The sequence below is a fragment of the Theropithecus gelada genome, chromosome 3 (assembly GCF_003255815.1).
Source record: "Theropithecus gelada isolate Dixy chromosome 3, Tgel_1.0, whole genome shotgun sequence".
NCBI lineage: Eukaryota > Metazoa > Chordata > Mammalia > Primates > Cercopithecidae > Theropithecus > Theropithecus gelada.
Window position 1 is genome coordinate 106,027,823 of NC_037670.1, and position 15,802 is coordinate 106,043,624.

The following is a 15,802-nucleotide window of genomic DNA, read 5'->3' on the forward strand; positions in this document are numbered from 1 at the left end:
TCTTAGTTGTTATCTCAAAAAAACGAAATTGTTCTCTCTTGTGATGGCGTTTTGGAGAACAAAGAAAGAAAAGAAAAAGAAAAAATCATGCCTTAACTGACATACATTTCATTAATATGATTTAGCAAAGTTCGACAACAGAAGAGTCCTCATTTTTTTATAGTGAAAAGAAGGAAATCACAGAAGAGGAAAACTGCCGTGATTTATACAGAGAGTTACATAGTTAAATGTATTCATACCATATTAGGTTTGTTTATTGTTGTTGTTTTTGAGACAGGGTCTCATTCTGTCACCCAAGCCGGAGTAAAATGGTGCAATCTCAGCTCACTGCAGCCTCGACTTCTCAGCTCACACAATCTTCCCACTTCAGCCTCCCAAGTAGCTGGGACCACAGGTGCACACCACCACACCTGGCTAATTTTTGTATTTTTTGTATAGATAGGGTTTTGCCATGTAGCCCAGGCTGGTCTGGAACTCCTGGGCTCAGATGATCTACCCACCTCGGCCTCTCAAAGGGCTTAGATTACAGGCATGAGCCGCCATGCCTGGCCAGTTTTGCCTTTACTTAACCACTTCCATTTCATCACCTGCTCAAAAGAAGACATTTACATCAACTGTTTATCAATAAAGTATCTGTAGTTTCTACTTCACTCTTTTGCCTTCAAGTTTCCTTAGCTGATTCCTTTTTAACCAAGAATGGACAAAAAACAAACAGACAAAAAACAAACAAACAAAAAAAAACCCCAGAAATATAATTTTTTAGCTCCTCTTTTTTTTTTTTCTGTAAGAAAAGGAAGGTGTGTTTTAAAATTCCATAATAGTTACTGATATTTTCTTAATTTTTCCAGAAGTGAGAAGCTGAGACAAGAGGAGGCCAAGTAACTTGTACAAAGTTATATGATCACCAAGAAGCAGAAATCAGAGTAGGCTCTTAACCTTTGCTGCCTCTTGTCATGTAGAGGAAGATTTTATTCCGAAACCTTAAAGATATAGCTAAGAGATTTTTTAATGTTATCATCGAGACTTCAATGTCAGGGTTGGGGATGAAGTCAAGAAGAGGTATTTCATAATAAATGGTACAACTGAAATAAAATTGTAGTTGCATCCTGCAGTAAAATTAGGGTATATGAATTATTTTCCATTCTGTTTTTAGTTGCTTATCCTTTAGTCATTCTTTCCAGGGCCGTTCTGTGTAGGTTAGGCTTCCTCAGTGAAAGCAGAGGATCATGGTGGGGAAAACATAGGCTCTATATTCAGATCGACTTGGGGGTAGGTGGGAGTCCTGGATCCACACTTAATACTTCTGTATCATTTACAAGTGATTCATTTGGCATCTGTTTCTTTCATTTGTAATGCGGAGAGATACCTATTTCTAAAAGTTGTTTGAAATTTAAATGGGATTGTGGTCCTGACTGTTAATAAATACTTATTTCCCTTCCTTTAGTGCTGTGCTTCAAAGTCACCCATGCTTATTAAGTACACTCATGCTTGGGTGTACATTATGTTGTATGAGTCTGTTATGAGGAGTATTTTTTCTTCCTCAACTACAGGAGTCTTTTGAGAACTACTTGCTTAGGGCATAGAACTTGAGGGCTGGAAGTATCAGCTTGAATCATATAAAATAGCTGATTTGTGACCATTTTTGAACCAAGCAAATCCCATTTTCATTTGGCCCAGTGTTATACCTTAGGAAAACACAAAAGAGGGTAGCTAAATGGTCAAATGTCATACTATTAGCTAATTATAAAACTGCACATAAAACTTGGTGGTCTTGGCTTCTGGCTAATATACATATAGATTTTATTTAAGACTGGTCTTATTGCCAATCAAGTACCAATAAGGTGTTGCATTGAATATTTGCAAACCTGCTTAGTGCTTGGCTCCTGTGCTTGGTGTCAGTTACAAAAAGGTGAAGAAGAGCTTGTAGCTGTTTGTGAGCCACAGATCTGAGCACAGCCACAATATTCCAAGGCCAAGATGTCAGCTCTATTGGATGTTCTAAGTGCTAATCACCAGGAAGGAGTGATTAGTTTCTCTAGGAACAAATGGGAAGGACTGGTTCATTCTATTAATACTTTACATGTGATGAGTCTTGCTCTAGCTAAGCCCTCTTGTCATTCAGCAGATATTCATGGAGCACTGTCTATATAACAAACATTATGGAATGTTGGTAGTGGGATAATAAAAATGAACATAGATAGAATATTTAGACTATGCCAGGTACCATTCTATGGACTTCACAGGTATTAATTAATTTAATTTCCACAATGACCCTAAGGAAGTAGTATCATATTGTCATCATATCATTTTTATAGATGAGGAACTGTTAAGTAACATGGCCAAAATTATACAGCTGGTAAATAGGGAAGGCAGCATGTGAACCAGGAAGCCTGCCTCTATAGCATGTACTCATAACTGTGCTATGTGACCTACTTACTTAAAAAGGTAAATAATGTCATTCTTAAAGTATATAGAGCTAAGGAGAGAGGTATGATGAAAGGGAGATAATAATCATTATGATGAATCTTTTCATTAAAAAGTCAAAGTGAAGACACCTCTCTTTTCATAAAACATTAAAGTAACTTCTCAAAAACCTGACCTGGAGTGTGGCCCTTTCAAGAGACAGCCTGGGGAGTCAGAGAGCCAGGTCCTTGTCTTTCCAGGGAGTTTTAAGTATGTAGATGCTTAAACTCCTCAAAAAGTTAAATGTAGAGCTCCCACATGACCCAGAAATTATTTTCCTAGGTATGTAGCCAAGAAAAAACAAAAATATGCATTCACACAAAACTTATACATAAATGTTCATAGTAGTATTATTCATAATCATCAAAAAGTAGCATGTGCCTGTCAATAGATAAATGGATAAGCAAAATTAGCATCTACATACAATGAAATATCATTTAGTATTAAAAAGGAAGGAGGGGGCTGGCAAGATAGCCAAATAGGAATAGCTCCGGTCTGCAGCTCCATACGAGATCAACGCAGATGACATTTCTGCATTTCTAACTGAGGTACCCAGCTTATCTCATTGGGACTGGTTAGACAGTAGGTGCAGCTCATGGAGGGTAAGCAGAAGCAGGATGGGCCATCAGCTCACCTGGGAAGTATAAGGGGTCCAGGAACTCCCTCCCCTATCCAAGGGCAGCCATGAGGGACTATGCCATGTGGAATGGTGCATTCAGGCCCAGATATTATGCTTTTTACACTGTCTTCACAACCCACAGACCAGGAGATTCCCTCAGGTGCCTGCCTACACGACAAGGACCCTGGGTTTCAAGCACAAAACTGGGCGGCCCTTTGGGCAGACACCGAGCTAGCTGCAGGAGTTTTTTTCATACCCCAGTGGGGCCTGGAACACCAGTGAGACAGAACCATTCTCTTCCCTGGAAAAAGGGCTGAAGCTAGGGAGCCAAGTGGTCTAGCTCAGTGGATCCTACCCCCATGGAGCCCAGCAAACTAAGATCCACTGGCTTGAAATTCTCGCTGCCAGCACAGCAGTCTGCAGTTGACCTGGGATGCTCCAGCTTGGTGCGGGAAGGGGTGTGTAGGTGGTTTTCCTCTCACAGTGTAAACAAAACTGCTGGGAAGTTCAAACTGGGCGGAGCCCACTGCAGCTCGGCAAAGCCGCTGTAGTCAGAATACCTCTCTAAATTCCTCCTTTCTGGGCAGGGCATCACTGAAAGAAAGGCAGTAGCCCCAGTCAAAGGCTTATAGATAAAACTCCCATCTCCCTGAGACAGAGCACCTGGGGGAAGGGGTGGCTGTGGGCGCAGCTGCAGCAGACTTAAACATTCCTGCCCGCCGGCTCTGAAGAGAGCAGCGCATCTCCCGGCACAGTGCTCAAATTCTGCTGAGGGACAGACTGCCTCCTCAAGTGGGTCCCTGACCCCCATGCCTCCTGAATGGGAGACATCTCCCTACAGGAGTAGACAGACACCTCATACAGGAGAGCTCTGGCTGGCATCCGGCAGGTGCCCCTCTGGGACGAAGCTTCCAGAGGAAGGAACAGGCAGCAATATTTGCTGTTCTGAGCCTCTGCTGGTGATACCCAGGCAAAGGGTGTCTGGAGTGGACCTCCAGCAAACTCTAGCAGACCTGCAGCAGTGGGGCCTGACTGTTAGAAGGAAAACTAACAGAAAGGAATAGCATCAACATCAACAAGAACTTGGACACAAAAACCCCATCTAAAGGTCACTAGCATCAAAGACCAATGGTAGATAAATCCATGAAGATGAGGAAAAATCAGTGTAAAAAGCTGAATATTCCAAAAACCAGAATGCCTCTTCTCCTCCAAAGGATCACAACTCCTTGCCAGCAAGGGAAGTAAACTGGATGGAGAATGAGTTTGATGAATTGACAGAAGTATGCTTCAGAAGTTGGGTAATAACAAACCCCTCTGAGTTAAAGGGGCATGTTCTAACCTAATGCAAGGAAGCTAAGAATCTTGAAAAAAGGATAGAAGAATTGCTAACTAGAATAACCAGTTTGGAGAAGGACATAAATGACCTGATGGAGCTGAAAAACACAGCATGAGAACCTCATGAAGCATAAACAAGTATCAATAGCTGAATCAATCAAGTAGAAGAAAGGATATCAGACATTGAAGATCAACTTAATGAAATAAAGCATGAAGACAAGATTAGAAAGAAAAAAAATGAAAAGGAATGAATGAAGTGTCCAAGAAACATGGGACTGTATGAAAAGACCAAACCTACATTTGATTGGCATACACGAAAGTGATTGGGAGAATGGAACCAAGTTGGAAAACACTCTTCAGGATATTATCCAGAACTTCCCCAACCTAGCAAGACAGGCCAACATTCAAATTCAGGAAATACAGAGGACACCACAAAAATACTCCTTGAGAAGAGCAACCCCAAGACACATAATCCTCAGATTCATCAAGGTTGAAATGAAGGAAAAAATGTTAAGGGCAACCAGACAGAAAGGTCGTGTTACCCACAAAGGGAAGCCCATCAAACTAACAGCAGATCTCTCTGCAGAAACCCTATAAGCCAGAAGAGAGTGGGGGGCCAATATTCAACATTCTTAAAGAAAATAATTTTCAACCCAGAATTTCATATCCAGCCAAACTAAGCTTCATAAGTGAAGGAGAAATAAAATCCTTTACAAATAAGCAAATGCTGAGAGATGTTGTCACCACCAGGCCTGCCTTACAAGAGCTCCTCAAGGAAACAGTAAACATGGAAAGGAAAAACCGGTACCAGCCGCTGCAAAAACATACCAAATTGTAAGGACCACTGACACTAGGAAGAAGCTGCATCAACTAACGGGCAAAATAACCAGCTAACATCATAATGACAGGATCATATTCACACATAACAATATTAACCTTAAATGTAAATGGGCTAAATGCCCCAATTAGAAGACACAAACTGGAAAATTGGATAACGAGTCAAGACCCATCAGTATGCTGTATTCAGGAGACCCATCTCATGTGCAAGGGCACACATGGCCTGAAAATAAAGGGATGGAGGAATATTTACCAAGCAAATGGAATGGGAAAAAGGCAAGGATTGCCATCCTAGTCTCTAATAAAACAGACTTTAAACCAACAAAGATCAAAAAAGATAAAGAAGGGCATTACATGGTGGTAAAGGGATCAATGTAACAAGAAGAGCTAACTATACTAAATATATATGCACTCAATACAGGAGCATTCAGATTCACAAAGCGAGTTCTCTACAAAACTCTCCACCCCAAATCAACAGAATATACATTCTTCTCAGTACCACATTGCACTTATGCTAAAATCGACCACATAATTGGAAGTAAAAGATCCTCAGCAAACACAAAAGAATGGAAATCATAACAGTCTCTCAGACCACAGTACAATCAAATTAGAACTCAGGATTAAGAAACTCACTCAAAACCGCACAACTACATGGAAACTGAACAACCTGCTCCTGAATGACTACTGGATAAATAATGAAATTAAGGTGGAAATAAATAAGTTCTTTGACACCAATGAGAACAAAGACACAACGTACCAGAATATCTGGGACACAGATAAAGCAGTGTTTAGAGGAAAATTTATAGCACTAAATGCCCACAGGAGAAAGTGGGAAAGATCTAAAATCGACACCCTAGCATAACAATTAAAACAACAAATTTTGTTCTTTTGCAAAGAGCAAACAAGTTCAAAAGCTAGCAGAAGACCAAAAATAACTAAGATCAGAGCAGCACTGAAGAAGATAGAGACATGAAAAATCCTTAAAAAATTAGTGAATCCAGGAGCTGGTTTTTTGAAAAGATCAACAAAATTGATAGACTGCTAGCAAAACTAATGAAGAAGAAAAGAGACAAGAATCAAATAGACACAATAAAAAATAATAAAAGGGATCTCACCACTGATCCCACAGAAATACAAACTACCATCAGAGAATACTATAAACACCTTTATGCAAATAAAGTAGAAAATCTAGAGGAAATGGACATATACATATAATGGACACATACATATAAATCTAGAGGAAACTGCACATATACACCCTCTCAAGACTAAACAAGGAAGAAGTCAAATCTCTGAATAGACCAATAACAAGTTCTGATATTGAGGCAGTAATTAATAGCCTACCAACAAAAAAAGCCCAGGACCAGACAGATTCACAGACAAATTCTACCAGAGATACAGAGAGGAGCTAGTACCATTCCTTCTGAAACTATTCCAAACAACAGAAAAAGAGGGACTGCTTCCTAACTCATTTTATGAGGCCAGCATCATCCTGATACCCAAACCTGGCAGAGACACAACAAAAAAGAATTTCAGGCCAATATTCCTGATGAACATTGATGTGAAAATCCTCAATAAAATACTGGCAAACTGAATCCAGCAGCATATCAAAAAGCTTACCCACCATGATCAAGTCAGCTTCATCCCTAGAATGCAAGGCTAGTTCAACATACACAAATCAATAAATGTAATCCATCACATAAACAGAACCAATGACAAAAACCACATGATTATCTCAATAGATGCAGAAAAGATATTTAATAAAATTCAACACATCTTCATGCTAAAAACTCTCAATACGCTCGGTATTGATGGAATGTATCTCAAAATAATGTTACTTATGACAAAACCACAGCCAATATCATACTGAATGGGCAAAAGCTGGAAGCATTCCCATTGAAAATCGGCACAAGACAAGGATGTCTCACTACTCCTATTGAACATACTATTGGAAGTGCTGGCCAGGGCAATCAGGCAAGAGAAAGAAATAAAGGGTATTCAAATAGGAAGAGAGGAAGTCAAATTGTCTCTGTTTGCAGATAACATGATAGTATATTCAGAAAATCCGATCGTCTCAATCCCAAACCTCCTTAAGCTGATAAGCAACTTCAGCAAACTCTCAAGATATAAAAATCAATGTGCAAAAATCACAAGCATTCCTATACACCAATAATAGACAAACAGAGGGGCAAATCATGAGTGAACTCCCCTTCACAATTGCTACAAAGAGAATAAAATACTGAGAAATCCAACTTCCAAGGGATGTGAAGGACCTCTTCAAGGAGAACTACAAACCAGTGCTCAGCGAAATAAGAGAGGACACAAACAAATGGAAAAACATTCCATGCTCATGGATAGGAAGAATCATTATCGTGGATGGTCATAATGTCCAAAGTAATTTATAGATTCAGTGCTATCCCCATCAAGCTATCATTGACTTTCTTCACAGAATTGGAAAAAACTACTTTAAAGTTCATATGCAACCAAAACACAGCCTGTATAGCCAAGACAATCCTAAGGAAAAAGAACAAAGCTGGAGACATCATGCTACCTGACTTCAAACTATGCTATAAGACTACAGTAACCAAAACAGCATGGTACTGGTACCGAAACAGATATATAGACCAATGGAACAGAACTGAGACCTCAGAAATAATGCCACATATCTACAACCATCAGATCTTTGACAAACCTGACAAAAACAAACAATGGGGAAAGGATATCCTATTTCATAAATGCTGCTGGGAAAACTGGCTAGCCATATGCAGAAAACTGAAACTGGACCCCTTCTTTACACCTTACACAAAAATTAACTCAAGATGGATTAAAGACTTAATCATAAGACCTAAAACCATAAAAACCCTAGAAGAAAACCTAGACAATACCATTCAGGACATAGGCATGGGCAAAGTCTTCGTGTCTGAAACACCAAAAGCAAAGGCAACAAAAGCCAAAATTGGCAAATGGGATCTAATTAAACTAAAGAGCTTCTGCACAGCAAAAGAAACTATTATCAGAGTGAATAGGCAACCTACACAATGGGAGAAAAATTTTGCAACCTATCCATCTGACAAAGGGCTAATATCCAGAATCTACAGGAACTTTAACAAATTTACAAGAAAAAAAACAACCTTATCCAAAAGTGGGTAAACAATATGAACAGACACTTCTCAAAAGAAGACATTTGTGTGGCCAAAAAAACATACGAAGAAAAGTTCATCATCACTGGTCATTAGAGAAATGCAAATTAAAACCACAATGAGATACCATCACATACCAGTTAGAATGGTGACCATTAAAAAGTCAGGAAACAACAGATGCTGGAGAGGATATGAAGAAATAGGAATGCTTTTACAGTGTTGGTGGAGTGTAAATTAGTTCAACCATCGTGGAAGACAGTGTGGCAATTTCTCAAGGATCTAGAATCAGAAATACAATTTGACCCAGCAATCCCATTACTGGGTATATACCCAAAGGATTATAAATCATTCTAGTATAAAGACACATGCACATGTATGTTTACTGCACACTGTTCACAATAGCAAAGACTTGGAACCAACCCAAATGCCCATCAATGATGGACTGGATAAAGAAAATGTGGCACATATACACCATGGAATACTATGCAGCCATAACAAAGGATGAGTTCATGTCCTTTGCTGGGGCATGGATGAAACCAGAAACCATTCTCAGCAAACTAACACAGGAACAGAAAACCAAATACTACGTGTTCTCACTCATAATTGGGAGTTGAACAATGACAACACATGGACACAGGGAGGGGAACATCACACACCAGGGCCTGTCTGGCAGTGGGGGTCTAGGGGAGGGATAGCATTAGGAGAAATACCTAATGCAGATGACAGGTTGACGGGTGCAGCAAACCACCATGGCATGTGTATACCTATGTAACAAATCTGCACATTCTGCACATGTATCCCAGAACTTAAAGTATATATTTTAAAAAGGAATGAAATACTGACACATGCTACAACATGGTTGAAACTTCAAAATATTATGTCAAGTGAAAGAATCCAATCACAAAAGGCTACATATTGTATTGTTCTATCTATATAAAGTGTCCAGAATAGGCCAATTCAAAGATACAGAAAATAGGTTAAAATGTCCAGAAAGTGAGTCACTCTAAAGAGACATAAAGTAGATTGCCTGGGACTGTGGTTCAGGTGTGAGACTGGAGAATGAGGAGTGACTCTTAAAATGTATTGGTTTCTTTTTCAGAGTGCTGAAAATGTGTTAAAATTTAATTGTAGTGATGGTTGCAAAATTCTGTGAATATACTAAAAACTGTCGATTTGTACACTTTGAATGAATAAATTGTACAGTATGTGAATTATATGTCAATAAAGCTGTTAAAAAAGCAATGGCAGCCAGGCATGGTGGCTCATGCCTGTAATCTCAGCACTTTGGAAGGCTGAGGCAGGAGGATCACTTGAGGCCAGGAGTTTCAGATCAGCCTGGGCCACATGGCAACATTCAGTTTCTACAAAAAGTTTTAAAATTAGCTGGCTGTGGTAGCATGTGCCTATAGTCCTAGCTACTCAGGAGGCTGAGGTGAGAAGATGTCTGGAGTCCAGGAGATTTAGGCTGCAGTGAGCCATGAACATGCCACTGCAGTCCAGTCTGGGTAACAGAACAAGAGTCTTCTCTCAAAGAAAGAAAGAAAAAAGAAGGGAAAGAAAGAAAGAAGAAAGAAGAAAGAAAGAAAGAAAGAAAGAAAGAAAGAAAGAAAGAAAGAAAGAAAGAAAGAAAGAAAGAAAGAAAGAAAGAAAAGGGAGAGGAAGGAAACAAGGAAGGAAACAACAACAAACAAACAAAAAAACAATGGCAAGCTGGGCATGATGGTGCATATCTGTTGTCCCAGCTACTCTAGAGACAGAGGGAAGAGGATCACTTGAGTTCAGGAGTTCGAGACTATCCTGAGTAACATAGTGAGACCCTATCTCTTAAAAAATTCAATGAATTGAGTTTTTAAAAAAGCAATGACAGAAATACACACACACACACACACACACACACACACTTGTACATACACCCACTATCAGATGCCTGGGCCACACTGCAGAGCTGCAGATTCCTAATATATAGAGATATATTTAAGAATCATTGCAAAGGATGAGAACCAAGATAGCATTTAAAATTTTTATTTATGGAGTTTTGATTGGAAGGTCCATTTTTTTGCACTAGCCTCACCTAAAAATGATTAAGTATTCATATTTTTGTGTGATAAATAAAGCAACAGAAAGAAATAATTTAAAATATTTATAAGTATTTTCATATAAATTTAAATCTCATCCCCCCTCAAGCCCTGTGGGGTTAGAATGGTGGGAGACCCCTGTGCGGGAGGAGGGAGGCATCTGACTCTGCTCTTCACCTCTGGAGACATGGGCCCAGGTGCTAAGACCTCAGGTGCTGAGTGCCAAATAATTATATTTTTCAGTTCATGGCACATTATCATTATATGTCCATGCAACGTTGGGCGGCCTCTCTTGTTTTGTCTATTCCTGTTTATTTACAAAGCTCCATACATAACCGTTCTCAAATGTTTAACATTTTTTTGCTTGTATTCTTGCATAATGTGTACCATTTTGTGTGCTAAATTTCTGATATGTAGAAATTTATGTAAATGTTTCTAAGTTATGTATCTCATCTTATTTATGCCTGGTTTACTACTTTGGAAGGAATGAGGAGCTATCAGAGCCCTGCAATGAACATTCATTTATTACATTTTTAATGAAATGGCTACAAGTGCACCTCTGTAGTAAGGAGGAAGGCAGTATGACAATGTGGCAAGGAGCTCTGGCTCTGGGTTCTGAATGCCAGTGTTCAAATTCTCGCTCCTCCATTTACTAGCTGCTTGGGCTTGGACAGGTTACTTGGACCTCTTTGCTTTTCAGTTTAATCACCAGTAAAGTGTGGATACTTTCTTTCTTTTTTCCTTTTTTTTTTTTTTCTGAGACGAANCAGTAAAGTGTGGATACTTTCTTTCTTTTTTCCTTTTTTTTTTTTTTCTGAGACGAAATCTCACTCTGTCACCAGGCTGGAGTGCAGTGGCGCGATCTTGACTCACTGCAACCTCTACCTCCAGGTTCAAGCAATTCTCCTGCCTCAGCCTCCCGAGTAGCTGGGACTACAGGCATGCACCACCACGCCCAGCTAATTTTTGTATTTTAGTAGAGATGGGGTTTCACCATGTTGGCCAGGCTGGTCTCAAAGTCCTGACCTTAGGTGATCTGCCCGCCTCGGCCTCTCAACGTACTGGGATTACAGGCATAAACCACTGCACTCAGCCAAGTGTGAATTCCTTAGCACACATCTCAGAGGTGGTTATAAGGATTAAATATCCAGGGGGGAGAGGATGATATTAATCCCAGTACTGCAGGGGGTTTAAAATACCTTTCTTCTGTGTGTTCTTATATCCTTGCTCATAGGCTCTCACGTGGAATCTTTGGGGGAGCTGTTCTTCATATTTTCCAGCCCCAGTGCCCTTTTTACAAAATTGGGTAGCTGTTAATACATTGATACTTGGGCACAGAGTTGGCACTCAATAAGTAGGTGTTAAGTAAATGAATCAAAAGAAGTGTAAGATACAAGATACATGGTCCCTTCTGTCAAAGAATTTATAAATCAAGTATGAATGATAATACCTGAAACCACTTAAAAAATCTATGTAAAGGGCCGGGTGCAGTGGCTCATGCCTGTAATCCCAGCACTTTGGGAGGTCCAGGCAGGTGGATAACCTGAGGTCAGGAATTCAGGACCAGCCTGGCCAACATGGTGAAACCACGTCTCTACTAAAAATACAAAAATTAGCTGGGCGCGGTGGTGCACACCTGTAATCCCAGCTACTCAGGAGGCTGAGGCAGAGTAATCGCTTGAACCCAAAAGGCAAAGGTTGCAGTGAGCTGAGATCGTGCCACTGCACTCCAGCCTGGACGACAGAGTGAAGAAACTCTGTCACAAAAAACAAAACACAAAGCAAAAAACCTATGTAAACACTATTATATGTGACATGTCAGGATAAGAGGAACAACTAACAAATTTTGTAGACATTCAGTAAATGGAGAGAAAGGTTTTTGGAGATGAGGGGCTTGAGCTAGACCTTGTATGTGTGCTATTAGAAGCTTCCTTGGCTGGACACATATAAAAACTTCCCTTTGATGCTAATAGTATTAAAATTCTATCTTCTCGGAAGCAGACTGCCTATTGCTTTAGCTTTAAAAGAGATTTAGATCCAAGCATTCCATTATGCAAGCCATAGAAAGACCGTTTTATGTGAAGATGCACTTTGATTGCACTTTCCTCTATCCACATTTTATTGTAGTTAGTTGTTTAGAGCTGTTTCTGTGTAGAGTGTGAGGTCCTTGAGGTCCTTAAGGGAAGGGACCTTGCTTGCCCTCTTTATCCCCTGCATACTTTGCATAAAGGAGGCACTCCATAAATGTTTATTGAATAAATGCTACACTCCTAATGGGTAAGAATGTGTCATATTATTCTTTGTTTTCTTATGTGCACTGAAACAATTTGTTTCTTGAGATTGGTTCTTAGAATTTTTATTGAGTTTTCACTGATTCTTTTGCTACAGGTTAGTTAACCACGCAGCAGCTGCTTGAGTTTCACCTTTCTCTAGTACAGCAGAATTATATTTTGATGACCTCCATTTTGATTCTTGTATACCAGCTCTAATCCAAAGATTGATCTTTAGGTAACAGATGGAGACTGATAAAGATAACTTCCGTGAAGACAAACCCATGCACACATTCTGTTGTTCAAATAATGTTTAAATTAATCCTCCTGCTCCCAAGCCATCAACTTGCCCCTTAACACACATCTTTCTAGAGCCCAAATCTGAGCTCCTTGTAGAAGATCTTTGCCCTCTTCACTCTCCAGGCCTTCCTAATTAATGTCTTCTCAGAGTTTACCTTCTCTCTCTCTTGACATTAGTTAAAAGAAAAAGTGGCTGCTCTAGCATGTGGGGATACATTACCACATCCCATTTCCTTCTCTATGATCAGGATTTCCAATTTCCAAGCCCAATGGGCTTTCCCAGCTGGAACAGGATCTATAGGTCTTTGATCTGGAAGCTAAGACTAGAGAAGTCTTAAGAGATGACTGCTCAGGTGAGGAAGGCAGAATCAATCAGATGGAATTAGCAGGGAAGTAAAGTTCAACTGTTGAGCCAAGTTGTAGCTGCTTTGGCACTCAGAATGAAGAGTTCTGTGTGTGTGTCCTGGCATGGAGAATTATTTCCTTTTTCCTTCAGTTAGGTTGACCCTTTCCATTTGTTTAGGACCTGTGCACATGTTGTACTGGGCCCCCAGTCAAGTTGCTTATCTAAAATTCTTTCAAACTGTTTCCCTATTATCTCCTTAACTGTTGTCTTCTTACTCTGCTGAACGTGTCTACTCTTTTACCTCACTGCTCCTGTTCATGCCCCTACTTCTGCTGTTGAGATTTTGTGCCTGTTTTTCAGAGTAAATAAACTTTTCTTATCCTTGTAGATATTACATTGTTTAGTTTTCTCATCTGAGTTTTCTTTTCCTAAGCACAGGGTACAGATTACATTTGTATTTTATATTTATGTATTATATGAGATGGAGAGACCAGAGAAGAGAACAAGCTGTCAATTCCTAAGGAGAAAATTTCAGAAGTACATTCATACAGAGTGATAGTAGGAAGACTAAAACACAATATTACCTAAGTTAGAGACTAGAGAAGTGTGTAAGTCTGAGGACAGATCAGAAGGGCTTCAGGAAATTCTAAGGAAATTTCTTTACCTGGAAAGTTTAGGCAAATAGCAATCAGCAAAGAAACCTTCACCAGTGAGAAGAACAATGAATGTAATAAACCTGAAAAAAGCTTCAGTCTGGACTCTACTAATGATGCAGATCAGAAAGTTCTTAGAATACAGAATACTGATGATAATGATAAGAATGACATGAACTTCAACCAGAATTCAGCCTCTGGTAAACATGAACACATAAATCTAACACAGGATTTTCAGGGTAGTAAATGTAAGGAAAGCTTAATGGATCTCTCCCTCCTTAATAAATGGGACAGCATCCCTAACACTGAGAAATCCTATAAATGTGATGTATGTGAGAAAGTTTTCCATCAGAGCTCAGCCCTTACTAGACATCAGAGAATCCCTACTAGAGAGAAGCTCCACAAATGTAAAGAATGTGAAAAGTATTTCAGTCAGAGCTCAAGTCTTAGTCAACATAAAAGAATACACACTAGAGAAAAACCTTACAAATGTGAAGCACCTGATAAATCCTGTGAAGCATCTGACAAATCCTGTAGTCCAAGCTCAGGCATAATTCAACACAAGAAAATTCACACCAGAGCCAAAGCTTACAAATGTAGCAGTTGTGAAAGAGTCTTCAGTCATAGTGTCTACCTTACTCAACATCAGAAAATTCACAAAGAGAGGCCCTGTAAGTGTACTATATGTGGCAGTGACTTCTGCCATACTTCATACCTGCTTGAACATCAGAGGGTCCACCATGAAGAGAAATCCTATAAGTATGATGAATATGGATTGGCCTATATTAAACAAGGAATTCATTTCAGAGAAAAGCCCTACACATATAATGAATGTGGAAAAAACTTCAGATTGAATTCACATCTTATTCAGCATCAAATAATTCACACAGGAATGAAACTGCATGAATGTTATGAATATGGAAAAGCTTTCAGTCAAACCTCATGCTTTATTCACCATCAAATAATACATAGGAAAGAGAAATCATATGAATGTAATGAGAATGAGGGCAGTTTCAGTCATAGCTCAGAACTTATCCTGCAACAAGAAGTCCTCACCAGACAGAAAGTCTTTGATTGTGATGTACGGGAAAAGAACTCCAGTCAGAGAGCACACTTCGTTCAATGTCAGAGCATTCATACCAAAGAGGACTCATGAACATAATGAGGGTGAAAAGACATTTAGTCTAATTCAGGCTTCATTCAACATCCGAGGTTCACACCAGGGAGAAATCATGTACGTACTACATGTGGTAAAGCCTTCAGTCATAGCTCAACCGTTACTCAGCATCAGATAATTCAATTTTCATGCTATTAATATTTTCATGCCTTAGTCACATTTGGAGAATTCATATGGGAATAAAATTCCATTACTGCAATGAATGTAAAAAAGCCATCAGACAAAGAAACTACCTTGGTTAGTATCAAATTCATGCCATGCAAAAAGATTATAAATGTAATAAACGTGTATGTGCATGAGGAGATTCAGTCATAACCCAATGTTCATTCAACATCAAAGAATCTATATCTAAGAGAAGTTATTTGAGTGTAGTAAATGGCAAATCATTCAATGGGAGTTTAACTAGTCTTTGTCATATCAGAATATCCATAGTAAACAAGAATTTGATGTAATGCAAATGGAAAACTTGACACCCACATTTCAGGCTTTACCCAGCCTCAAAATAATGGAAAGAAAATTGTTGATTATTTAGTTATGAAATTGTTAATACATAGTCCCAATCTTTATCATTGCACAAGAATCTAGGG

General features: G+C 39.3%; 1 pseudogene; it reads left to right on the forward strand.

Moving 5' to 3' along the window:
- Positions 1 to 12,742: 12,742 nt before the first annotated feature.
- On the forward strand, positions 12,743 to 15,194 carry LOC112621649 (annotated as a pseudogene).
- The last annotated feature ends 608 nt before the right edge of the window (positions 15,195 to 15,802 follow it).